This window comes from Nyctibius grandis, chromosome 3 (assembly GCF_013368605.1).
Source record: "Nyctibius grandis isolate bNycGra1 chromosome 3, bNycGra1.pri, whole genome shotgun sequence".
Lineage (NCBI taxonomy): Eukaryota > Metazoa > Chordata > Aves > Nyctibiiformes > Nyctibiidae > Nyctibius > Nyctibius grandis.
Window position 1 is genome coordinate 74,153,834 of NC_090660.1, and position 23,339 is coordinate 74,177,172.

Below are 23,339 nucleotides of genomic sequence, written 5' to 3' on the forward strand. Positions count from 1 at the left end.
AAGAGAGAGTCAAGGATCAGAAGGCACCATTGTCAGAGTGAGGCAAGGACAATGGCATGCCAGGAAGTCACTGCAGAGGTCAGAGTGATGATCATGTCCCGTGAGCGTCAGGCAGATCCAGACTGACAAGCCAGGGATGAGGTCAAGAAAGAATATCTCTCTGTACGTCAGGATCTGCATCAAGGGCCAGTGCAGCTGGACATCTCCATGGCTGTGGCCATGGCTGAGCTATAGGTGAAGACTCCTAATGTATAGCTCAGAAAGAGAGAGAAGGCCCAGAGATGAACACAAATCGACCTTCTGTTCCCATGGATAGAGGTGGATGCCCCGCGTGAGGCTGGTCAGGGCCATTCAGGCCTATGACGGGCCAGACGAGACATAAGGGTAGCCATGCAAGGGATCCTGCAGTCCTCCGCTCCACCAGCAGAGCTATTGATGGACTGTCAGGGCCCTCTCCCATCTCTGCCTCCATGACAGAGCTGTCAAGAGGAATCAGCTTGGATGAGATCTCAGCACATGTCTGTTCCAGCATCCTTCTCCAAGCACCTCCAGATCAGGGATCACAGCAGCTTGCTCAAGGCTTCAGCCAGTCAGCTCATGCCAACCTCCAAGTATGGAGACTGCACAGCCCCCTGGGCACCCTTCTTTTCCTGCCTGGATGCCCTGTGGGGAGAAAAAATTGAACCCTTCCTGCTTCAGTTGTGGGCCTTTTGTTTCTGATTCCTCCACCAATCACCACAGTAAAATGCCTATACCTATAGAATCAATAACCTCCTGATAAGCCTTCTGATAAACGGCTGCTTATCTCCTCCAAAGTCCTCTCTTCTCCGGCAGTTAGACAAGCCCACATTCACTGGCCTCTTCTCAAAGGGCAAGTGCGCCTGCTCCCAGCAGTCCTGTGGCCTTGTTCTGAGGTCGCTGCACTTGGCCAATGTGTGTGTTCTACACAGAGGCTCAAAGTTCTCTTCTACAAAGAGGACCACATTCTTCTATATGTCAGATACCAAGCAAAGATGGAGAACAACTTCCCTCGATCCAGAGATTCTGCTGCCTGTGGTGCAGCCCTGGATGCTGTCCCTTTCTGTGCAGACCAGGTGAACCATGAAATCCCCACAGACCCAGAAGACACCAGTCCCAGGCAAAGGGCCCTGTGATCAGGCAAGGGGAATGAAAAGCATTGGAGAATGCGGGCATTGATCCCGCTGCCTCTCACATGCTAAGCGAGCGCTCTACCACTTGAGCTAATTCCCCAGCCCACAGCCTCTGCCTCAACTCCGCTCCCCTCCCAGGCACCCAGCCCTGACACAGGCTGCCCTGCACCCAAAGCCTCGGCCTCCTTCTTACACCCACACACACTCACCCACTCACTTTCCTGCTGGAGGTGACCCCTGACAACCCCAGTGCTCAGGACCACCGTCCCCTGCCCTGGGATCACCTGAAACTGCTTGTCTGGTCAACTTCCCCACATCAGGCAGGAGTTCAAGGCTGGGCAGCCCTTGGAGGGGAGCCACCTGGGCAGGGTGAAAAGGCAGAGGTGCCCCAAGGTCTGGGCCAGAGCCAAAAGGGCACTCCTTCGAGCCGGAGTTGAACCAGCGACCTAAGGATAGCCGTGCAAGGGAGCCTACAGTCCTCCGCTCTACCAGCTGAGCTATCGAAGGAACCATGGGGCCCTGCCCCTTACCTCGCCCATCACACAATCATCCAACACGCCTCCATGCAAAGCGTAGAATGATGCCTCTACTCCAACATCCTGCTTCAAACAGCCTCAGCTCCAACATCACACCACCTTGCTCAACCCTTTAGCCTCTCAAACCAGGCAAACCCCCAAACAGAAAAACTCCACAAGCTCCTTGGACGTCATCTTCTACAGCTGGACACTCGTCAGGGCCAAAACAAGCCATATCCCACTGCAACTTCCCTTGATCCATTTTCACTGTGCTGGTTTTTGCCCTCTGATCAAGCACCAAACAAAAGGACAGCATTTCCTCTACTCAGTAACATCCTCCCACGTGCTGGAAGGTTATGCGTAAGCCCTCTGAACTTCTCTTTCTCCAGCCTGAACATGCCCAGTGTCCTCAGCCCATCCTCAAAGAGAAATCCCTCCATTCCCTGAGGTTCTTGGAGGCCCTCCACTGGTGTTGCTCCATTTCATCTATGTCTTTCCTGTACAGGGGAGCTCAAAGCTGGACACAGTACTTGAGATGACGTTTGACATCTGTCAAGCAAAAAGAGGGAGAAAATAAGGTCCCCTGTTAAATTGCCTGTGCTGGACTTTTTACACCCCGGGATGTTTTCCTACTTTTTGCTTTCTGGGTGCACTGTGAGCTCCCACAGCCCGCACAGGACATGGACCGCAGGCAAAGGGCCCTGTCTCCAGGCAAGGGGAATGAAAAGCATTGGAGAATGCGGGCATCGATCCCGCTGCCTCTCACATGCTAAGCGAGCGCTCTACCGCTTGAGCTAATTCCCCAGCTCACAGCCTCTGCCTCAACTCTGCTCCCCTCCCAGGCACCCAGCCCTGACCCAGGCTGCCCTGCACCCAAAGCCTGGGCCTCCCACTGGCATCACTCTCACACCCACTCACCCACTCACTTTCCTGATGGAGGTGCCCCTCTGACAAAACCAGAACTCAGGGTCAAGTCACTTGGGAGCCTGAGTGCATCCCCACCACCATGTGCATTTGGCTGTCCCAGCTCAGAAACAACTTGGAGCATGTACAAGTGGTGGCCTTGCATGAAAATGCTACAAGAAGCCTCAGCAGGGACCTGGCCTCCTTTGCACAGGAGATAGATACTTTGAAGCTGAGCCTCTTGCCCTTGGTACCTTCCTGAGAACCACTGGATCTGGGTTGCAGCTCTGCCTGTGCCTGCACACATTCCCCATCGATGCTGAGCCTGGCCATGACCTTTGGACTCAAGTAGCCAACCTGAACTGCCACCTGCTTAAGCAGGACCTGGAGCTGCCTGTCCACCGCACAACTGCAACTGAAGCTTATGCAGCCTTCCCACTTGATCCTGAGCAGCCCTTTTGGCCTCAGCCACCCCGTTCTGACCGAACAAGTGCCTCCTCCTCAGTGTGAACTTTGCTGCTGAAAAGACAAAGGTGCTGCAGGGTCTGGGTCAGAGCCAAAAGGGCACTCCTTCAAGCCAGAGTTGAACCAGCAACCTAAGGATGGCCGTGCAAGGGAGCCTATAGTCCTCTGCTCCACCAGCTGAGCTATTAAAGGAATCAAGGGACCCTGACACCTCACACCTGCATCACATACTCATCCCAACCATTCATCTCTCACACTACACCCACATGCCCGCATGAGTGTCTTCAGCAGGAAGAATGAAAGATTTGCCTTAGACCCACATTGTCCACAAGCTCTCAGGTCCACAGCTCCTGACCAGGAAAGACCCAGCCGTGGTGGCTCGCTCTAAGTGAGCGTCCAGAACAGACGGCACTATTATCACGATGAGGAAGGGATATCTGCATGCCAGGAAGTCACTGAATATGTCAGAGTAACAATCACACGCAATGAGCGCCAGGCAGGTCCAGGCTGACAATGAGGTCAAGATAGAATGTCTGTCTGCACATCAGCATCTGCATCAAGGGCCAGTGTGGCTGGACATTTCCAGGCTATAGGAGCTATAGGCCAAGATTCCTAATGTATAGCTCAGGAATAGCGTGAAGGCCCAGAGCTGAACAAAAATTGAGCTCCTGGTCCCATGGGTGGAGGTGGATGCCCCATGTGAGGCTGGTCAAGGCCATTCAGGCCTATCAGGGGCCAGACGAGACATAAGGGTAGCCATGCAAGGGATCCTGCAGTCCTCCGCTCCACCAGCAGAGCTATTGATGGACTGTCAGGGCCCTCTCCCATCTCTGCCTCCATGACAGAGCTGTCAAGAGGAATCAGCTTGGATGTGTCCTCAGCACATGTCTATTCCAGCATCCTTCTCCAAGCACCTCCAGATCAGGGATCACAGCAGCTTGCCCAAGGCTTCAGCCAGTCAGCTCATGCCAACCTCCAAGTATGGAGACTGCACAGCCCCCTGGGCACCCTTCTTCTCCTGCCTGGATGTCCTGACGCGAGAAAAAGTTGAACCCGTCCTGCTTCAGTTGTGGGCCTTTGTTTCTTATTCCACCACCAATCACCACAATAAAAGGTCTATATGTATAGAATCAATATTCACTGATGACTCAAAACTGGGAGGAGTGGCTGACACACCGGAAGGCTGTGCTGCCATTCAGAGAGACCTAGTCAGGCTGGAGAGTTGGGCGGGGAGAAATTTAGTGAAATATAACAAGGGCAAGTGTAGAGTCCTGCATCTGGGCAAGAACAACCCCGTGTATGAGTATAAGTTGGGGACAGACCTATTGGAGAGCAGCGTAGGGGAAAGGGACCTGGGGGTCCTAGTGGACAGCAGGATGACCATGAGCCAGCAATGTGCCCTTGTGGCCAAGAAGGCCAATGGCATCCTGAGGTGCATTAGAAGGGGTGTGGTTAGTAGGTCAAGAGAGGTTCTCCTCCCCCTCTACTCTGCCCTGGTGAGGCCGCATCTGGAATATTGTGTCCAGTTCTGGGCCCCTCAGTTCAAGAAGGACAGGGAACTGCTAGAGAGAGTCCAGCACAGAGCCACGAAGATGATTAAGGGGGTGGAACATCTCCCTTATGACGAGAGGCTGAGGGAGCTGGGTCTCTTTAGCTTGGAGAAGAGGAGACTGAGGGGTGACCTCATTAATGTTTATAAATATGTAAAGGGCAAGTGTCATGAGGATGGAGCCAGGCTCTTCTCAGTGACATCCACTGACAGGACAAGGGGCAATGGGTGCAAGCTGGAACACAGGAGGTTCCACATAAATATGAGGAAAAACTTCTTTACAGTGAGGGTGACTGAACACTGGAACAGGCTGCCCAGAGAGGTTGTGGAGTCTCCTTCTCTGGAGACATTCAAAACCCGCCTGGACGCGTTCCTGTGTGATATGATCTAGGTAATCCTGCTCCGGCAGGGGGATTGGACTAGATGATCTTTCGAGGTCTCTTCCAATCCCTAACATTCTGTGATTCTGTGATTCTGTAATAACCTCCTGATAAGCGTTCTGATAAACGGCTGCTTATCTCCTCCAAAGCCCTCTCTTCTCCAGCAGATGGACAAGCCACCCACATTCACTGGCCTCCCCTCAAAGGGCAAGTGTGCCTGCTCCCAGCCATCCTCCTGGTGGCCTTGTTCTGAGGTCGCCACACTTGGCCAACGTCTCTCTTCTACAAAGAGGCCCAAATTTGGGCACATTTTTCTAGATGCCATCAATTAATCAGACGCCAAGCAAAGATGGAGAACACCTTCCCTCGATCCAGAGCCTCTGCTGCCTGTGGTGCAGCCCTGGATGCTGTCCCTTTCTGTGCAGACCAGGTGAACCATGCAATCCCCACAGACCCAGAGGACACCAGTCCCAGGCAAAGGGCCCTGTGTCCAGGCAAGGGGAATGAAAAGCATTGGAGAATGCGGGCATCGATCCCGCTGCCTCTCACATGCTAAGCGAGCGCTCTACCACTTGAGCTAATTCCCCAGCCCACAGCCTCTGCCTCAACTCCGCTCCCCTCCCAGGCACCCAGCCCTGACACAGGCTGCCCTGCACCCAAAGCCTCGGCCTCCTGTCGGCCTCGCTCTTAAACCCACTCACCCACTCACTTTCCTGCTGGAGGTGACCCCTGACAACCCCAGTGCTCAGGACCACCGTCCCCTGCCCTGGGTTCATCTGAAACTGCCTTGTCGGGTTGTCTACCCCACATCAGGCAAGAGTTCAAGGCTGGGCAGCCCTTGGAGGGGAGCCACCTGGGCAGGGCGAAAAGGCAGAGGTGTCTCAAGGTCTGGGCCAGAGCCAAAAGGGCACTCCTTCGAGCCGGAGTTGAACCAGCAACCTAAGGATGGCCGTGCAAGGGAGCCTACAGTCCTCCGCTCTACCAGCTGAGCTATTGAAGGAATTAAGGGACCTTGACACATCACACACACATCCAACCATTCAGCTCTCACACCACTCCCGCATACCTGCATGAGTCTCTTCATGTGGGAAAAAGAAAGACTTGCCTTGGACCCACATTGCCCGCAAACTCTCCGGCCCACAGCTCCTGACCAGGGCAGACTCAACCGTGATGGCTCACTCCAAGCCAGCCTCCAGAACACAAGGCACTACTATCACCATGAGGAAGGTACAACTGCACGCCAGGAAGTCACTGCAGAGGTCAGAGTGGCAATTACACCCAATGAGCGCCAGGCAGGTCCAGACTGACAAGCCAGGGATGAGGTCAAGACAGAATATCTGTCTGCACATCAGCATCTGCATCAAGGGCCAGTGTGGCTGGACATATCCAATGCCATGGCCGTGGCTGAGCTATAGGCCAAGACTCCTAATGTATAGCTCAGAAATAGCGTGAAGGCCCAGAGCTGAACAAAAATTGAGCTCCTGGTCCCATGGGTGGAGGTAGATGCCCTGTGTGAGGCTGGTCAGGGCCATTCAGGCCTATCAGGGGCCAGACGAGACATAAGGTTACCCATGCAAGGGATCCTGCAGTCCTCCGCTCCACCAGCAGAGCTATTGATGGACCGTCAGGGCCTTCTCCCATCTCTGCCTCCATGACAGAGCTGTCAAGAGGAATCAGCTTGGATGTGTCCTCAGCACATGTCTATTCCAGCATCCTTCTCCAAGCACCTCCAGATCAGGGATCACAGCAGCTTGCCCAAGGCTTCAGCCAGTCAGCTCATGCCAACCTCCAAGTATCGAGACTGCATAGCCCCCTGGGCACCCTTCTTCTCCTGCCTGGATGTCCTGAGGGGAGAAAAAATTGAACCCGTCCTGCTTCAGTTGTGGGCCTTTGTTTCTTATTCCACCACCAATCACCACAATAAAAGGTCTATATGTATAGAATCAATATTCACTGATGACTCAAAACTGGGAGGAGTGGCTGACACACGGAAGGCTGCGCAGCCATTCAGAGAGACCTGGACAGGCTGGAGAGTTGGGCGGGGAGAAATTTAATGAAATATAACAAGGGCAAGTGTAGAGTCCTGCATCTGGGCAAGAGCAACCCCGTGTATGAGTACAAATTGGGGACAGACCTATTGGAGAGCAGCGTAAGGGAAAGGGACCTGGGGGTCCTAGTGGACAGCAGGATGACCATGAGCCAGCAATGTGCCCTTGTGGCCAAGAAGGCCAATGGCATCCTGAGGTGCATTAGAAGGGGTGTGGTTAGTAGGTCAAGAGAGGTTCTCCTCCCCCTCTACTCTGCCCTGGTGAGGCCGCATCTGGAATATTGTGTCCAGTTCTGGGCCCCTCAGTTCAAGAAGGACAGGGAACTGCTAGAAAGAGTCCAGTGCAGAGACATGAAGATGATTAAGGGAGTGGAACATCTCCCTTATGACGAGAGGCTGAGGGAGCTGGGTCTCTTTAGCTTGGAGAAGAGGAGACTGTGGCGTGACCTCATTAAGATTTATAAATATATAAAGGACAAGTGTCATGAGGCTGGAGCCAGGCTCTTCTCAGTGACATCCATTGACAGGACAAGGGGCAATGGGTGCAAGCTGGAACACAGGAGGTTCCACATAAATATGAGGAAAAACTTCTTTACGGTGAGGGTGACTGAACACTGGAACAGGCTGCCCAGAGAGGTTGTGGAGTCTCCTTCTCTGGAGACATTCAAAACCCGCCTGGACACGTTCCTGTGTGATATGATCTAGGTAATCCTGCTCCGGCAGGGGGATTGGACTAGATGATCTTTCGAGGTCTCTTCCAATCCCTAACATTCTGTGATTCTGTGATTCTGTAATAACCTCCTGATAAGCGTTCTGATAAACGGCTGCTTATCTCCTCCAAAGCCCTCTCTTCTCCAGCAGATGGACAAGCCACCCACATTCACTGGCCTCTCCTCAAAGGGCAAGTGTGCCTGCTCCCAGCCATCCTCCTGGTGGCCTTGTTCTGAGGTCGCCGCACTTGGCCAACATCTCTCTTCTACAAAGAGGCCCAAATTTGGGCACATTTTTCTAGATGCCATCAATTAATCAGACGCCAAGCAACGATGGAGAACACCTTCCCTCAATCCAGAGCCTCTGCTGCCTGTGGTGCAGCCCTGGATGCTGTCCCTTTCTGTGCAGACGTGGTGCACCATGAACTCCCACAGCCCCAGAAGACACCAGTCCCAGGCAAAGCGCCCTGTGTCCAGGCAAGGGGAATGAAAAGCATTGGAGAATGCGGGCATCGATCCCGCTGCCTCTCACATGCTAAGCGAGCGCTCTACCACTTGAGCTAATTCCCCAGCCCACAGCCTCTGCCTCAACTCTGCTCCCCTCCCAGGCACCCAGCCCTGACACAGACTGCCCTGCACCCAAAGCCTCGGCCTCCTGTCGGCCTCGCTCTTAAACCCACTCACCCACTCACTGTCCTGCTGGAGGTGACCCCTGACAACCCCAGTGCTCAGGACCACCGTCCCCTGCCCTGGGTTCATCTGAAACTGCCTTGTCGGGTCATCTACCCCACATCAGGCAAGAGTTCAAGGCTGGGCAGCCCTTGGAGGGGAGCCACCTGGGCAGGGCAAAAAGGCAGAGGTGCCCCAAGGTCTGGGCCAGAGTCAAAAGGGCACTCCTTCGAGCCGGAGTTGAACCAGCGACCTAAGGATGGCCGTGCAAGGGAGCCTACAGTCCTCCGCTCTACCAGCTGAGCTATCGAAGGAATTAAGGGACCTTGACACATCACACATGCATCCAACCATTCAGCTCTCAAACCACTCCCGCATACCTGCATGAGTCTCTTCATGTGGGAAAAAGAAAGACTTGCCTTGGACCCACATTGCCCGCAAACTCTCCGGCCCACAGCTCCTGACCAGGGCAGACTCAACCATGATGGCTCACTCCAAGCCAGCCTCCAGAACACAAGGCACTACTATCACCATGAGGAAGGTACAACTGCACGCCAGGAAGTCACTGCAGAGGTCAGAGTGGCAATTACACCCAATGAGCGCCAGGCAGGTCCAGACTGACAAGCCAGGGATGAGGTCAAGACAGAATATCTGTCTGCACATCAGCATCTGCATCAAGGGCCAGTGTGGCTGGACATATCCAATGCCATGGCCGTGGCTGAGCTATAGGCCAAGACTCCTAATGTATAGCTCAGAAATAGCGTGAAGGCCCAGAGCTGAACAAAAATTGAGCTCCTGGTCCCATGGGTGGAGGTGGATGCACCGCGTGAGGCTGGTCAGGGCCATTGAGGTCTGTGAGGGCACTCAGGGGCCAGACAAGACATAAGGTTACCCATGCAAGGGATCCTGCAGTCCTCCGCTCCACCATGAACTATCCTGGCCCTCTCCCATCTCTGCCTCCATGACAGAGCTGTCAAGAGGAATCAGCTTGGATGAGATCTCAGCACGTGTCTGTTCCAGCATCCTCCTCCAAGCACCCCCAGATTAGGGATCACAGCAGCTTGCTCAAGGCTTCCACCAGTCAGCTCATGCCAACCTCCAAGTATCGAGACTGCAGAGTCCCTGGGCACCCTTCTTCTCCTGCCTGGATGTCCTGAGGGGAGAAAAAATTGAACCCGTCCAGCTTCATTTGTGGGAATTGTTTCTTATTCCACCACCAATCACCACAGTAAAATGCCTATACCTATAGAATCAATAACCTCCTGATAAGCTTCCTGATAAACGGCTGCTTATCTCCTCCAAAGCCCTCTCTTTTCCAGCAGCTAGACAAGCCCACATTCATTGGCCTCTTCTCAAAGGGCAAGTGCGCCTGATCCCAGCAGTCCTGGTGACCTAGTTCTGAGGTCGATGCACTTGGCCAATGTGTGTGTTCTACACAGAGGCCCAAAGTTCTCTTCTACAAACAGGCCCACATTCTTCTATATGTCAGATACCAAGCAAAGATGGAGAACAACTTCCCTCGATCCAGAGCCTCTGCTGCCTGTGGTGCAGCCCTGGATGCTGTCCCTTTCTGTGCAGACCAGGTGAACCATGCAATCCCCACAGACCCAGAGGACACCAGTCCCAGGCAAAGGGCCCTGTGTCCAGGCGAGGGGAATGAAAAGCATTGGAGAATGCGGGCATCGATCCCGCTGCCTCTCACATGCTAAGCGAGCGCTCTACCACTTGAGCTAATTCCCCAGCCCACAGCCTCTGCCTCAGCTCTGCTCCCCTCCCAGGCACCCAGCCCTGACACAGGCTGCCCTGCACCCAAAGCCTCGGCCTCCTGTCGGCCTCCTTCTTACACTCACACACACTCACCCACTCACTTTCCTGCTGGAGGTGACCCCTGACAACCCCAGTGCTCAGGACCACCGTCCCCTGCCCTGGGTTCATCTGAAACTGCCTTGTCGGGTCATCTACCCCACATCAGGCAGGAGTTCAAGGCTGGGCAGCCCTTGGAGGGGAGCCACCTGGGCAGGGTGAAAAGGCAGAGGTGTCTCAAGGTCTGGGCCAGAGCCAAAAGGGCACTCCTTCGAGCCGGAGTTGAACCAGCGACCTAAGGATGGCCGTGCAAGGGAGCCTACAGTCCTCCGCTCTACCAGCTGAGCTATCGAAGGAATTAAGGGACCTTGACACATCACACATGCATCCAACCATTCAGCTCTCAAACCACTCCCGCATACCTGCATGAGTCTCTTCATGTGGGAAAAAGAAAGACTTGCCTTGGACCCACATTGCCCGCAAACTCTCCGGCCCACAGCTCCTGACCAGGGCAGACTCAACCGTGATGGCTCACTCCAAGCCAGCCTCCAGAACACAAGGCACTACTATCACCATGAGGAAGGTACAACTGCACGCCAGGAAGTCACTGCAGAGGTCAGAGTGGCAATTACACCCAATGAGCGCCAGGCAGGTCCAGACTGACAAGCCAGGGATGAGGTCAAGACAGAATATCTGTCTGCACATCAGCATCTGCATCAAGGGCCAGTGTGGCTGGACATATCCAATGCCATGGCCGTGGCTGAGCTATAGGCCAAGACTCCTAATGTATAGCTCAGAAATAGCGTGAAGGCCCAGAGCTGAACAAAAATTGAGCTCCTGGTCCCATGGGTGGAGGTGGATGCCCTGTGTGAGGCTGGTCAGGGCCATTGAGGTCTGTGAGGGCACTCAGGGGCCAGACAAGACATAAGGGTAGCCATGCAATGGATCCTGCAGTCCTCTGTTGCACCAGTAGAGCTATTGATGGACTATCCTGGCCCTCTCCCATCTCTGCCTCCATGACAGAGCAGTCAGAGAAATCAGCTTGGATGAGTCCTCAGCACATGTCTGTTCCAGCATCCTTCTCCAAGCACCTCCAGATCAGGGATCACAGCAGCTTGCTCAAGGCTTCTGCCAGTCAGCTCATGCCAACCTCCAAGTATGGAGACTGCACAGCCCCCTGGGCACTCTTCTTCTCCTGCCTGGATGTCCTGAGGGGAGCAAAAATTGAACCCGTCTTGCTTCAGTTGTGGGCCTTTGTTTCTTATTCCACCACCAATCACCACAGTAAAATGCCTATACCTATAGAATCAATAACCTCCTGATAAGCTTCCTGATAAATGGCTGCTTATCTCCTCCAAAGCCCTCTCTTCTCCAGCAGCTAGACAAGCCCACATTCACTGGCCTCTCCTCAAAGGGCAAGTGCGCCTGCTCCCAGCAGTCCTGGTTTGCCTAATTCTGAGGTCGCTGCACTTGGCCAATGTGTGTGTTCTACACAGAGGCCCAAAGTTCTCTTCTATAAACAGGCCCACATTCTTCTCTATGTCATTGGTGAGATACAAAGCAAAGATGGAGAACACCTTCCCTCGATCCAGAGCCTCTGCTGCCTGTGGTGCAGCCCTGGATGCTGTCCCTTTCTGTGCAGACCAGGTGAATCATGAAATCCCCACAGACCAAGAAGACACCAGTCCCAGGCAAAGGGCCCTGTGTCCAGGCAAGGGGAATGAAAAGCATTGGAGAATGCGGGCATCGATCCCGCTGCCTCTCACATGCTAAGCGAGCGCTCTACCACTTGAGCTAATTCCCCAGCCCACAGCCTCTGCCTCAACTCCGCTCCCCTCCCAGGCACCCAGCCCTGACACAGGCTGCCCTGCACCCAAAGCCTCGGCCTCCTGTCGGCCTCGCTCTTAAACCCACTCACCCACTCACTTTCCTGCTGGAGGTGACCCCTGACAACCCCAGTGCTCAGGACCACCGTCCCCTGCCCTGGGTTCATCTGAAACTGCCTTGTCGGGTTGTCTACCCCACATCAGGCAAGAGTTCAAGGCTGGGCAGCCCTTGGAGGGGAGCCACCTGGGCAGGGTGAAAAGGCAGAGGTGCCCCAAGGTCTGGGCCAGAGCCAAAAGGGTACTCCTTCGAGCCGGAGTTGAACCAACGACCTAAGGATGGCTGTGCAAGGGAGCCTACAGTCCTCTGCTCCACTGGCTGAGCTATTGAAGGAATTAAGGGACCCTGACACCTCACACCTGCATCACACACTCATCCAACTATTCAACTCTCACACCACTCCTGCATACCTGCATGAGTCTCTTCATGCGGAAAAAAGAGAGACTTGCCTTAGACCCACATTGTCCACAAGCTCTCTGGCCCACAGCTCCTGACCAGGGCAGACTCAACCGTGGTGGCTCACTCCAAGCCAGCCTCCAGAACACAAGGCACTACTATCACCATGAGGAAGGTACAACTGCATGCCAGGAAGTCACTGCAGAGGTCAGAGAGGTAATTACACCCAATGAGCGCCAGGCAGGTCCAGACAGAAAAGCCAGGGATGAGGTCAAGACAGAATATCTGTCTGCACATCAGCATCTGCATCAAGGGCCAGTGTGGCTGGACATATCCAATGCCATGGCTGTGGCTGAGCTATAGGCCAAGACTCCTAATGTATAGCTCAGAAATAGCGTGAAGGCCCAAAGATGAACACAAATTGAGCTCCTGGTCCCATGGGTGGAGGTGGATGCACCGCGTGAGGCTGGTCAGGGCCATTGAGGTCTGTGAGGGCACTCAGGGGCCAGACAAGACATAAGGTTACCCATGCAAGGGATCCTGCAGTCCTCCGCTCCACCATGAACTATCCTGGCCCTCTCCCATCTCTGCCTCCATGACAGAGCTGTCAAGAGGAATCAGCTTGGATGAGATCTCAGCACGTGTCTGTTCCAGCATCCTCCTCCAAGCACCCCCAGATTAGGGATCACAGCGCTTGCTCAAGGCTTCCACCAGTCAGCTCATGCCAACCTCCAAGTATCGAGACTGCAGAGTCCCTGGGCACCCTTCTTCTCCTGCCTGGATGTCCTGAGGGGAGAAAAAATTGAACCCGTCCAGCTTCATTTGTGGGAATTGTTTCTTATTCCACCACCAATCACCACAGTAAAATGCCTATACCTATAGAATCAATAACCTCCTGATAAGCTTCCTGATAAACGGCTGCTTATCTCCTCCAAAGCCCTCTCTTTTCCAGCAGCTAGACAAGCCCACATTCATTGGCCTCTTCTCAAAGGGCAAGTGCGCCTGATCCCAGCAGTCCTGGTGACCTAGTTCTGAGGTCGATGCACTTGGCCAATGTGTGTGTTCTACACAGAGGCCCAAAGTTCTCTTCTACAAACAGGCCCACATTCTTCTATATGTCAGATACCAAGCAAAGATGGAGAACAACTTCCCTCGATCCAGAGCCTCTGCTGCCTGTGGTGCAGCCCTGGATGCTGTCCCTTTCTGTGCAGACCAGGTGAACCATGCAATCCCCACAGACCCAGAGGACACCAGTCCCAGGCAAAGGGCCCTGTGTCCAGGCGAGGGGAATGAAAAGCATTGGAGAATGCGGGCATCGATCCCGCTGCCTCTCACATGCTAAGCGAGCGCTCTAACCACTTGAGCTAATTCCCCAGCCCACAGCCTCTGCCTCAGCTCTGCTCCCCTCCCAGGCACCCAGCCCTGACACAGGCTGCCCTGCACCCAAAGCCTCGGCCTCCTGTCGGCCTCCTTCTTACACTCACACACACTCACCCACTCACTTTCCTGCTGGAGGTGACCCCTGACAACCCCAGTGCTCAGGACCACCGTCCCCTGCCCTGGGTTCATCTGAAACTGCCTTGTCGGGTCATCTACCCCACATCAGGCAGGAGTTCAAGGCTGGGCAGCCCTTGGAGGGGAGCCACCTGGGCAGGGTGAAAAGGCAGAGGTGTCTCAAGGTCTGGGCCAGAGCCAAAAGGGCACTCCTTCGAGCCGGAGTTGAACCAGCGACCTAAGGATGGCCGTGCAAGGGAGCCTACAGTCCTCCGCTCTACCAGCTGAGCTATCGAAGGAATTAAGGGACCTTGACACATCACACATGCATCCAACCATTCAGCTCTCAAACCACTCCCGCATACCTGCATGAGTCTCTTCATGTGGGAAAAAGAAAGACTTGCCTTGGACCCACATTGCCCGCAAACTCTCCGGCCCACAGCTCCTGACCAGGGCAGACTCAACCGTGATGGCTCACTCCAAGCCAGCCTCCAGAACACAAGGCACTACTATCACCATGAGGAAGGTACAACTGCACGCCAGGAAGTCACTGCAGAGGTCAGAGTGGCAATTACACCCAATGAGCGCCAGGCAGGTCCAGACTGACAAGCCAGGGATGAGGTCAAGACAGAATATCTGTCTGCACATCAGCATCTGCATCAAGGGCCAGTGTGGCTGGACATATCCAATGCCATGGCCGTGGCTGAGCTATAGGCCAAGACTCCTAATGTATAGCTCAGAAATAGCGTGAAGGCCCAGAGCTGAACAAAAATTGAGCTCCTGGTCCCATGGGTGGAGGTGGATGCCCTGTGTGAGGCTGGTCAGGGCCATTGAGGTCTGTGAGGGCACTCAGGGGCCAGACAAGACATAAGGGTAGCCATGCAATGGATCCTGCAGTCCTCTGTTGCACCAGTAGAGCTATTGATGGACTATCCTGGCCCTCTCCCATCTCTGCCTCCATGACAGAGCAGTCAGAGAAATCAGCTTGGATGAGTCCTCAGCACATGTCTGTTCCAGCATCCTTCTCCAAGCACCTCCAGATCAGGGATCACAGCAGCTTGCTCAAGGCTTCTGCCAGTCAGCTCATGCCAACCTCCAAGTATGGAGACTGCACAGCCCCCTGGGCACTCTTCTTCTCCTGCCTGGATGTCCTGAGGGGAGCAAAAATTGAACCCGTCTTGCTTCAGTTGTGGGCCTTTGTTTCTTATTCCACCACCAATCACCACAGTAAAATGCCTATACCTATAGAATCAATAACCTCCTGATAAGCTTCCTGATAAATGGCTGCTTATCTCCTCCAAAGCCCTCTCTTCTCCAGCAGCTAGACAAGCCCACATTCACTGGCCTCTCCTCAAAGGGCAAGTGCGCCTGCTCCCAGCAGTCCTGGTTTGCCTAATTCTGAGGTCGCTGCACTTGGCCAATGTGTGTGTTCTACACAGAGGCCCAAAGTTCTCTTCTATAAACAGGCCCACATTCTTCTCTATGTCATTGGTGAGATACAAAGCAAAGATGGAGAACACCTTCCCTCGATCCAGAGCCTCTGCTGCCTGTGGTGCAGCCCTGGATGCTGTCCCTTTCTGTGCAGACCAGGTGAATCATGAAATCCCCACAGACCAAGAAGACACCAGTCCCAGGCAAAGGGCCCTGTGTCCAGGCAAGGGGAATGAAAAGCATTGGAGAATGCGGGCATCGATCCCGCTGCCTCTCACATGCTAAGCGAGCGCTCTACCACTTGAGCTAATTCCCCAGCCCACAGCCTCTGCCTCAACTCCGCTCCCCTCCCAGGCACCCAGCCCTGACACAGGCTGCCCTGCACCCAAAGCCTCGGCCTCCTGTCGGCCTCGCTCTTAAACCCACTCACCCACTCACTTTCCTGCTGGAGGTGACCCCTGACAACCCCAGTGCTCAGGACCACCGTCCCCTGCCCTGGGTTCATCTGAAACTGCCTTGTCGGGTTGTCTACCCCACATCAGGCAAGAGTTCAAGGCTGGGCAGCCCTTGGAGGGGAGCCACCTGGGCAGGGTGAAAAGGCAGAGGTGCCCCAAGGTCTGGGCCAGAGCCAAAAGGGTACTCCTTCGAGCCGGAGTTGAACCAACGACCTAAGGATGGCTGTGCAAGGGAGCCTACAGTCCTCTGCTCCACTGGCTGAGCTATTGAAGGAATTAAGGGACCCTGACACCTCACACCTGCATCACACACTCATCCAACTATTCAACTCTCACACCACTCCTGCATACCTGCATGAGTCTCTTCATGCGGAAAAAAGAGAGACTTGCCTTAGACCCACATTGTCCACAAGCTCTCTGGCCCACAGCTCCTGACCAGGGCAGACTCAACCGTGGTGGCTCACTCCAAGCCAGCCTCCAGAACACAAGGCACTACTATCACCATGAGGAAGGTACAACTGCATGCCAGGAAGTCACTGCAGAGGTCAGAGAGGTAATTACACCCAATGAGCGCCAGGCAGGTCCAGACAGAAAAGCCAGGGATGAGGTCAAGACAGAATATCTGTCTGCACATCAGCATCTGCATCAAGGGCCAGTGTGGCTGGACATATCCAATGCCATGGCTGTGGCTGAGCTATAGGCCAAGACTCCTAATGTATAGCTCAGAAATAGCGTGAAGGCCCAAAGATGAACACAAATTGAGCTCCTGGTCCCATGGGTGGAGGTGGATGCACCGCGTGAGGCTGGTCAGGGCCATTGAGGTCTGTGAGGGCACTCAGGGGCCAGACAAGACATAAGGTTACCCATGCAAGGGATCCTGCAGTCCTCCGCTCCACCATGAACTATCCTGGCCCTCTCCCATCTCTGCCTCCATGACAGAGCTGTCAAGAGGAATCAGCTTGGATGAGATCTCAGCACGTGTCTGTTCCAGCATCCTCCTCCAAGCACCCCCAGATTAGGGATCACAGCGCTTGCTCAAGGCTTCCACCAGTCAGCTCATGCCAACCTCCAAGTATCGAGACTGCAGAGTCCCTGGGCACCCTTCTTCTCCTGCCTGGATGTCCTGAGGGGAGAAAAAATTGAACCCGTCCAGCTTCATTTGTGGGAATTGTTTCTTATTCCACCACCAATCACCACAGTAAAATGCCTATACCTATAGAATCAATAACCTCCTGATAAGCTTCCTGATAAACGGCTGCTTATCTCCTCCAAAGCCCTCTCTTTTCCAGCAGCTAGACAAGCCCACATTCATTGGCCTCTTCTCAAAGGGCAAGTGCGCCTGATCCCAGCAGTCCTGGTGACCTAGTTCTGAGGTCGATGCACTTGGCCAATGTGTGTGTTCTACACAAAGGCCCAAAGTTCTCTTCTACAAACAGGCCCACATTCTTCTATATGTCAGATACCAAGCAAAGATGGAGAACAACTTCCCTCGATCCAGAGCCTCTGCTGCCTGTGGTGCAGCCCTGGATGCTGTCCCTTTCTGTGCAGACCAGGTGAACCATGCAATCCCCACAGACCCAGAGGACACCAGTCCCAGGCAAAGGGCCCTGTGTCCAGGCGAGGGGAATGAAAAGCATTGGAGAATGCGGGCATCGATCCCGCTGCCTCTCACATGCTAAGCGAGCGCTCTACCACTTGAGCTAATTCCCCAGCCCACAGCCTCTGCCTCAACTCTGCTCCCCTCCCAGGCACCCAGCCCTGACCCAGGCTGCCCTGCACCCAAAGCCTGGGCCTCCCACTGGCATCACTCTCACACCCACTCACCCACTCACTTTCCTGATGGAGGTGACCCCTGACAACCCCAGTGCTCAGGACCACCGTCCCCTGCCCTGGGTTCATCTGAAACTGCCTTGTCGGGTCATCTACCCCACATCAGGCAGGAGTTCAAGGCTGGGCAGCCCTTGGAGGGGAGCCACCTGGGCAGGGTGAAAAGGCAGAGGTGTCTCAAGGTCTGGGCCAGAGCCAAAAGGGCACTCCTTCGAGCCGGAGTTGAACCAGCGACCTAAGGATGGCCGTGCAAGGGAGCCTACAGTCCTCCGCTCTACCAGCTGAGCTATCGAAGGAATTAAGGGACCTTGACACATCACACATGCATCCAACCATTCAGCTCTCAAACCACTCCCGCATACCTGCATGAGTCTCTTCATGTGGGAAAAAGAAAGACTTGCCTTGGACCCACATTGCCCGCAAACTCTCCGGCCCACAGCTCCTGACCAGGGCAGACTCAACCGTGATGGCTCACTCCAAGCCAGCCTCCAGAACACAAGGCACTACTATCACCATGAGGAAGGTACAACTGCACGCCAGGAAGTCACTGCAGAGGTCAGAGTGGCAATTACACCCAATGAGCGCCAGGCAGGTCCAGACTGACAAGCCAGGGATGAGGTCAAGACAGAATATCTGTCTGCACATCAGCATCTGCATCAAGGGCCAGTGTGGCTGGACATATCCAATGCCATGGCCGTGGCTGAGCTATAGGCCAAGACTCCTAATGTATAGCTCAGAAATAGCGTGAAGGCCCAGAGCTGAACAAAAATTGAGCTCCTGGTCCCATGGGTGGAGGTGGATGCCCTGTGTGAGGCTGGTCAGGGCCATTGAGGTCTGTGAGGGCACTCAGGGGCCAGACAAGACATAAGGGTAGCCATGCAATGGATCCTGCAGTCTTCTGTTGCACCAGTAGAGCTATTGATGGACTATCCTGGCCCTCTCCCATCTCTGCCTCCATGACAGAGCAGTCAGAGAAATCAGCTTGGATGAGTCCTCAGCACATGTCTGTTCCAGCATCCTTCTCCAAGCACCTCCAGATCAGGGATCACAGCAGCTTGCTCAAGGCTTCTGCCAGTCAGCTCATGCCAACCTCCAAGTATGGAGACTGCACAGCCCCCTGGGCACTCTTCTTCTCCTGCCTGGATGTCCTGAGGGGAGCAAAAATTGAACCCGTCTTGCTTCAGTTGTGGGCCTTTGTTTCTTATTCCACCACCAATCACCACAGTAAAATGCCTATACCTATAGAATCAATAACCTCCTGATAAGCTTCCTGATAAATGGCTGCTTATCTCCTCCAAAGCCCTCTCTTCTCCAGCAGCTAGACAAGCCCACATTCACTGGCCTCTCCTCAAAGGGCAAGTGTGCCTGCTCCCAGCAGTCCTGGTTTGCCTAATTCTGAGGTCGCTGCACTTGGCCAATGTGTGTGTTCTACACAGAGGCCCAAAGTTCTCTTCTATAAACAGGCCCACATTCTTCTCTATGTCATTGGTGAGATACAAAGCAAAGATGGAGAACACCTTCCCTCGATCCAGAGCCTCTGCTGCCTGTGGTGCAGCCCTGGATGCTGTCCCTTTCTGTGCAGACCAGGTGAATCATGAAATCCCCACAGACCAAGAAGACACCAGTCCCAGGCAAAGGGCCCTGTGTCCAGGCAAGGGGAATGAAAAGCATTGGAGAATGCGGGCATCGATCCCGCTGCCTCTCACATGCTAAGCGAGCGCTCTACCACTTGAGCTAATTCCCCAGCCCACAGCCTCTGCCTCAACTCCGCTCCCCTCCCAGGCACCCAGCCCTGACACAGGCTGCCCTGCACCCAAAGCCTCGGCCTCCTGTCGGCCTCGCTCTTAAACCCACTCACCCACTCACTTTCCTGCTGGAGGTGACCCCTGACAACCCCAGTGCTCAGGACCACCGTCCCCTGCCCTGGGTTCATCTGAAACTGCCTTGTCGGGTTGTCTACCCCACATCAGGCAAGAGTTCAAGGCTGGGCAGCCCTTGGAGGGGAGCCACCTGGGCAGGGTGAAAAGGCAGAGGTGCCCCAAGGTCTGGGCCAGAGCCAAAAGGGTACTCCTTCGAGCCGGAGTTGAACCAACGACCTAAGGATGGCTGTGCAAGGGAGCCTACAGTCCTCTGCTCCACTGGCTGAGCTATTGAAGGAATTAAGGGACCCTGACACCTCACACCTGCATCACACACTCATCCAACTATTCAACTCTCACACCACTCCTGCATACCTGCATGAGTCTCTTCATGCGGAAAAAAGAGAGACTTGCCTTAGACCCACATTGTCCACAAGCTCTCTGGCCCACAGCTCCTGACCAGGGCAGACTCAACCGTGGTGGCTCACTCCAAGCCAGCCTCCAGAACACAAGGCACTACTATCACCATGAGGAAGGTACAACTGCATGCCAGGAAGTCACTGCAGAGGTCAGAGAGGTAATTACACCCAATGAGCGCCAGGCAGGTCCAGACAGAAAAGCCAGGGATGAGGTCAAGACAGAATATCTGTCTGCACATCAGCATCTGCATCAAGGGCCAGTGTGGCTGGACATATCCAATGCCATGGCTGTGGCTGAGCTATAGGCCAAGACTCCTAATGTATAGCTCAGAAATAGCGTGAAGGCCCAAAGATGAACACAAATTGAGCTCCTGGTCCCATGGGTGGAGGTGGATGCACCGCGTGAGGCTGGTCAGGGCCATTGAGGTCTGTGAGGGCACTCAGGGGCCAGACAAGACATAAGGTTACCCATGCAAGGGATCCTGCAGTCCTCCGCTCCACCATGAACTATCCTGGCCCTCTCCCATCTCTGCCTCCATGACAGAGCTGTCAAGAGGAATCAGCTTGGATGAGATCTCAGCACGTGTCTGTTCCAGCATCCTCCTCCAAGCACCCCCAGATTAGGGATCACAGCAGCTTGCTCAAGGCTTCCACCAGTCAGCTCATGCCAACCTCCAAGTATCGAGACTGCAGAGTCCCTGGGCACCCTTCTTCTCCTGCCTGGATGTCCTGAGGGGAGAAAAAATTGAACCCGTCCAGCTTCATTTGTGGGAATTGTTTCTTATTCCACCACCAATCACCACAGTAAAATGCCTATACCTATAGAATCAATAACCTCCTGATAAGCTTCCTGATAAACGGCTGCTTATCTCCTCCAAAGCCCTCTCTTTTCCAGCAGCTAGACAAGCCCACATTCATTGGCCTCTTCTCAAAGGGCAAGTGCGCCTGATCCCAGCAGTCCTGGTGACCTAGTTCTGAGGTCGATGCACTTGGCCAATGTGTGTGTTCTACACAAAGGCCCAAAGTTCTCTTCTACAAACAGGCCCACATTCTTCTATATGTCAGATACCAAGCAAAGATGGAGAACAACTTCCCTCGATCCAGAGCCTCTGCTGCCTGTGGTGCAGCCCTGGATGCTGTCCCTTTCTGTGCAGACCAGGTGAACCATGCAATCCCCACAGACCCAGAAGACACCAGTCCCAGGCAAAGGGCCCTGTGTCCAGGCGAGGGGAATGAAAAGCATTGGAGAATGCGGGCATCGATCCCGCTGCCTCTCACATGCTAAGCGAGCGCTCTACCACTTGAGCTAATTCCCCAGCCCACAGCCTCTGCCTCAACTCTGCTCCCCTCCCAGGCACCCAGCCCTGACCCAGGCTGCCCTGCACCCAAAGCCTGGGCCTCCCACTGGCATCACTCTCACACCCACTCACCCACTCACTTTCCTGATGGAGGTGCCCCTCTGACAAAACCAGAACTCAGGGTCAAGTCACTTGGGAGCCTGAGTGCATCCCCACCACCATGTGCATTTGGCTGTCCCAGCTCAGAAACAACCTGGAGCATGTGCAAGTGGTGGCCTTGCATGAAATTGCTGCAAGAAGCCTCAGCAGGGACCTGGCTTCCTTTGCACAGGAGATAGATACTTTGAAGCTGAGCCTCTTGCCCTTGGTACCTTCCTGAGAACCACTGGATCTGGGTTGCAGCTCTGCCTGTGCCTGCACACATTCCCCATCGATGCTGAGCCTGGCCATGACCTTTGGACTCAAGTAGCCAACCTGAACTGCCACCTGCTTAAGCAGGACCATGGAGCTGCCTGTCCACCGTACAGCTGCAACTGAAGCTTGTGCAGTCTTCCCGCTTGATCCTGAGCCGCCCTTTTGGCCTCAATCGCCCCATTCTGACCACAGAAGTGCCTCCTCCTCAGTATGAACTTTGCTGCTTAAAAGACAAAGGTGCTGCAGGGTCTGGGCCAGAGCCAAAAGGGCACTCCTTCAAGCTGGAGTTGAACCAGTGACCTAAGGATGGCCATGCAAAGGAGCCTACAGTCCTCCGCTCTACCAGCTGAGCTATTGAAGGAATGGCAATGCAGCATCTGACACCCTTCGACAGTCCATAGCAAAGCCATAGCTCACCCTATAGAACATACATTCCTGCTTCCAAAATGTTACTCCCTCCACCCAGTTGTACCCTCATCAGACCTACCCCTGCAGCGCAGTCTAGCCTGATCTCACCTCTCATTCTAAGCCTCCCACTCACAGAGGTGCTGAGCATATTTCTCTGACTTCATTTCCATCAGTGCCCCATTCATCTTGTGGGATGGCTATTTCTCTGCTTGTTGTCACTTTTCTCTCCCAAACACGTCACACTGCTTGCTGCCGTGAAGGGCTGCAATAGTCAGTGGTCCCAAGGTTGTGAAGAAGAAGGCCATTCATCATGAGAAAAATCTGAATGGACATAAATCCGTGTGTTTGGTATCAGAAGTGGCTAAGAAACTACTGTGTTCATTTCACTCTCCTTTTTTTGACTTCTTCCTTTTTCTCTACTCATAATGAACCACCATTATCACGTAACTAGGAATGTCACTTTTGCAGGGACCCACAGGGAATCTTCTATATAACTGATACTTACATGTCACGTAGTTCTTGTCCTTACTTTACTGTTTCTTGGGTTGGACTTAATGGAGTCCTTTTTCTCACTGATACTAATTGCACTACCAGTATAAAGATCTCTTTCCCATTACTAAATAATCTCCAATTAGTATATGTCATCTTCGTGTGCAGGGAGTTGTTTTGTTAATGTACTATTTTTAGTGAGGACAGTGTTCCCAAAATCAAAATAACATATCTCATCTTTTGTTAACTGTACTATGTTGAAAGCAATTCTGTTACCATTCTAAAACAATACTAAGTAAATTGAGTGCGCAACTAATGTTTTTCACCTTTTCGAAACTACACTTTTTTCAAATTCTTATTTTTTATGAGATTGTTGGGGATACGGAGAGGGCAGAAGATGTCTGTGTTTGTGAGGAAAGAAAGAAAGGCTGGAGATTGATTGTCTGATGCCTGCAACCACGCATGAGTTTTGAAAGTAATACCTCTCACATTTTTTTTATTCTAATTTCTAGGGTTTCTTTTCAGCTAAGAAAAGGGATAGATTGCATAAGCTACTTAAATACTTGGATGACACATAATGTCATTAGTCATGCAAGACTTAGCTTGTTTTTCCAGTTCTCCTATTTAATCTTTTATTATGCTTAAGGTACTACATGTTAAATATGACTGAAAAATTATGTTTAAGACACCACAGGCACAGTATATTAAATATGACGGAACATGAACCCCTTCATGCTATTAGGAACATCTTTAAGGAGTTATTTATTATCTAT

The 23,339-nt window shown here is 53.5% G+C and overlaps 1 protein-coding gene and 16 non-coding genes across 17 annotated transcripts in view; 1 reads left to right on the forward strand and 16 right to left on the reverse strand.

Moving 5' to 3' along the window:
- DNAJC5B (DnaJ heat shock protein family (Hsp40) member C5 beta) overlaps positions 1 to 23,339 on the forward strand; it is a 42,310-nt gene that overhangs the window by 7,264 nt on the left and 11,707 nt on the right. The window lies entirely within an intron of this gene.
- On the reverse strand, positions 1,570 to 1,658 carry TRNAY-GUA (transfer RNA tyrosine (anticodon GUA)). The gene is given in 2 exon segments: positions 1,570 to 1,605; positions 1,622 to 1,658. It is a non-coding gene; the product is annotated as a tRNA-Tyr (tRNA).
- On the reverse strand, positions 5,478 to 5,550 carry TRNAA-AGC (transfer RNA alanine (anticodon AGC)). Its single transcript has one exon. It is a non-coding gene; the product is annotated as a tRNA-Ala (tRNA).
- TRNAY-GUA (transfer RNA tyrosine (anticodon GUA)) lies at positions 5,875 to 5,963 on the reverse strand. Its single transcript is given in 2 exon segments — positions 5,875 to 5,910; positions 5,927 to 5,963. It is a non-coding gene; the product is annotated as a tRNA-Tyr (tRNA).
- On the reverse strand, positions 8,218 to 8,290 carry TRNAA-AGC (transfer RNA alanine (anticodon AGC)). The gene has a single exon. It is a non-coding gene; the product is annotated as a tRNA-Ala (tRNA).
- TRNAY-GUA (transfer RNA tyrosine (anticodon GUA)) lies at positions 8,615 to 8,703 on the reverse strand. The gene is given in 2 exon segments: positions 8,615 to 8,650; positions 8,667 to 8,703. It is a non-coding gene; the product is annotated as a tRNA-Tyr (tRNA).
- TRNAA-AGC (transfer RNA alanine (anticodon AGC)) lies at positions 10,057 to 10,129 on the reverse strand. Its single transcript has one exon. It is a non-coding gene; the product is annotated as a tRNA-Ala (tRNA).
- On the reverse strand, positions 10,460 to 10,548 carry TRNAY-GUA (transfer RNA tyrosine (anticodon GUA)). The gene is given in 2 exon segments: positions 10,460 to 10,495; positions 10,512 to 10,548. It is a non-coding gene; the product is annotated as a tRNA-Tyr (tRNA).
- On the reverse strand, positions 11,924 to 11,996 carry TRNAA-AGC (transfer RNA alanine (anticodon AGC)). Its single transcript has one exon. It is a non-coding gene; the product is annotated as a tRNA-Ala (tRNA).
- Positions 13,773 to 13,846, reverse strand: TRNAA-AGC (transfer RNA alanine (anticodon AGC)). The gene has a single exon. It is a non-coding gene; the product is annotated as a tRNA-Ala (tRNA).
- On the reverse strand, positions 14,177 to 14,265 carry TRNAY-GUA (transfer RNA tyrosine (anticodon GUA)). Its single transcript is given in 2 exon segments — positions 14,177 to 14,212; positions 14,229 to 14,265. It is a non-coding gene; the product is annotated as a tRNA-Tyr (tRNA).
- On the reverse strand, positions 15,641 to 15,713 carry TRNAA-AGC (transfer RNA alanine (anticodon AGC)). The gene has a single exon. It is a non-coding gene; the product is annotated as a tRNA-Ala (tRNA).
- Positions 17,490 to 17,562, reverse strand: TRNAA-AGC (transfer RNA alanine (anticodon AGC)). Its single transcript has one exon. It is a non-coding gene; the product is annotated as a tRNA-Ala (tRNA).
- Positions 17,887 to 17,975, reverse strand: TRNAY-GUA (transfer RNA tyrosine (anticodon GUA)). Its single transcript is given in 2 exon segments — positions 17,887 to 17,922; positions 17,939 to 17,975. It is a non-coding gene; the product is annotated as a tRNA-Tyr (tRNA).
- TRNAA-AGC (transfer RNA alanine (anticodon AGC)) lies at positions 19,351 to 19,423 on the reverse strand. Its single transcript has one exon. It is a non-coding gene; the product is annotated as a tRNA-Ala (tRNA).
- On the reverse strand, positions 21,201 to 21,273 carry TRNAA-AGC (transfer RNA alanine (anticodon AGC)). The gene has a single exon. It is a non-coding gene; the product is annotated as a tRNA-Ala (tRNA).
- On the reverse strand, positions 21,942 to 22,030 carry TRNAY-GUA (transfer RNA tyrosine (anticodon GUA)). Its single transcript is given in 2 exon segments — positions 21,942 to 21,977; positions 21,994 to 22,030. It is a non-coding gene; the product is annotated as a tRNA-Tyr (tRNA).